Source organism: Bison bison, unplaced genomic scaffold, assembly GCF_000754665.1.
Source record: "Bison bison bison isolate TAMUID 2011002044 unplaced genomic scaffold, Bison_UMD1.0 scf7180017864066, whole genome shotgun sequence".
In the NCBI taxonomy this organism is placed as follows: domain Eukaryota; kingdom Metazoa; phylum Chordata; class Mammalia; order Artiodactyla; family Bovidae; genus Bison; species Bison bison.
In genome coordinates, this window is record NW_011494638.1 from 7525947 (window position 1) to 7528405 (window position 2459).

A 2459-nucleotide genomic window follows, 5' to 3' on the forward strand; every position below is an offset into this window, starting at 1 on the left:
CTCAGATCCCGTGAGTCATAAATCACTTAAAAAAATCTCCACAGCATCTAGCAAAATATATCGCACTTGTTATTTGTATTTAATAACTGGTGAGCAGTACGATAGCCATCAAGTTTATAAAATTGCTCTCTTTGATGAAATTATTTTTGGTAATCTTTGCCAGTATTAAATAATTTGTAATACACAGCTTTTTACTTTAATGCAAAAAATCCATTTCCTGTAATGAGTCACAATCAAACAATTCTGGAAAAACAGATAGTTCTTTGAAATTTATCCTACAGAAATTGTTTGAGCTGGAAAAAAAATAAGATAGGCTTACATCATTGTGCACTGTGTCTCCTCAGGATTCAGAACACGTCACCTGAACAGGGGTAAAAAAAGGTCAGAAGTGGGAAGTCATGGTGCTAATTCAAGGCTACTATGAGACTTCAGGATTCCTATTGAGGAATTCAGAGTTTGAAAGAGCTACAATTAAGTGTCTTCTTACTAATGAATCTTTTAAAATTTTGGATTCTATTTATGCTATTTGATATGATTTTTTAAAAGTCAGAATAAAATGGTGTATATATGTAGCAAGGGCCCTCACTCACCAGGTCCTCTTCTTCTCTACCCTTGAGAGTGATGGAGTCTTGTGGCAAATACAGCAAACAGTTATGCTTCAAAGGCAGCAGAAGTACAAGAGAGAGTTTTCTCTGTTTTATAGATGCTCTACTCTGAGGATTTTAAGGATGCAGCTGCTCTCCCAGGAAGTCAGGAATGGGTGTCCTGCAGCTCTGTATCAAGGGGAAGTGGTAGAATGGAGCTGGGACCAGAGCAGAGAGTGGAACAGTAAGGGGAGAGGGATGAGGCAAAGAGGACTTTCATGTGCTCATCTGAGATGCACACCTTACTACGGTAACCCCATGTGGATAGGCAAGAAACACTTTGAACCTTTCTTGAGACTCTTCATGATGGGCTCTGGGTTTGAATGAGTACTTTCTGATAAGACCTGCACATCTTTCCAGACATAGCAGCCAGTTATGTATGTTTCAAATATATTTTCAGTGGCAAAAACTTAGTGCGAAACTGCGTGATACTGTTATGACCATGACATAGCATTGAATTCCATATGTATTTCCTGAGTGCATACCATGTGCCAAACAGTGGGAATCAAAGGGGAAAAAGGGAAGAATAATCACTGAGCTATAGGGATGCTCCTAGGTCAGATCTTCGCACCACAGGTCTCAAGGTCATGCACTCTCCTTATGGCAATGGCAGTTTCAAGGGTGTCTGTGGTTATTTGACTGGTGTGTCTCTTGCTGTAGGCTCTATGAGAACAGAAATCTGTTTCTCTTTTTCTTCTTCACCATTATGTATTAGGGCTAACTAAGCACAGTTTCCAGCATTTGACAAGCATCCAATAAACATTGTTCCCTGAACGTTATGGATGCATTAACCCTTTATGGGGGTATTATTCCGTTTTATACGTAAGGAAACGGAATATCAAAGACCACACAGAAATCACTGCTGGAGAGAGGATTCCATAATAGCCCAGCCTGACTCCACAGCCCAGGGTCTGTCTGCCAAGTCCTACTCCTTTCCCTGGATTGGAGAGGCTGCGACTGGTGGGGTAGACGGTTAGGAACACCTGTACTGGGTAAATACTAGCGACGCGAAAGAGAGGTGAACCGGAGGTGGCGAGGCGGGCATAGGTGGGGGTCCCCAACTCTGCTACATCCCGCCCACAGACAGGAAGCAAAATTCTGAGTGGATCGGCTTGTGCATCCTTCTCAGAATCCACATTGAGAGGAAGGTGGAAAGAGTTAGGACGCTCTGGGAAGGAGATGAGGTAGAAAGGAGGAGGAAGGGAGGTGAAGAAGTCGGGTGGTGACAGATCTTTTTTGCGCTCGCGTCTGCTGCAATGAGACACCACCCCTGGTCCCAGTGGCGAGTGTCAAGGTGATTCATTAAGATGTCACTTGGCCGCCTCGAGGGTTACTTAGCTCCCCTGCACAGGTGGGGCGTCAACGCACAAGCTGTTTCCCAGACAGTGGCCTCGTAAAATAACTTCTCCCCAATGTGGAAGAAAGAGGGTGGGGGGAGATAATAACGCTTGGTTGTGGGAAAGAGGTTTGGTAAAGGGACGTGAGGGCTCTGAAGAGAATTACAGTGCAGCCACCACGGCTATTATCTTAATCAGGCACCATTTCAACACCTCTGCCTTCAAATCAAGCAGCCCTACAACAGGATTTATTTTCCAATAAGCGAAATCCCCGCCCGCCGACTCGGAGTCGCTGGGCTGCGAGCTGGGTGGGAAACAGCAGCCGGAGGAGAGGCTATTTTGGGTGTGGGAACGCGGAGGGAGGAGGGGCGGCGCCGCGGGGCCGGGCGCGGGCGCGGGGAAAGCCTCCAGCTCGGGCTGCCACGGCAACCGCGTCCAGGCAACGCGCCCGGAAGCCGCTCGGGCGGGGCGCGGCGGC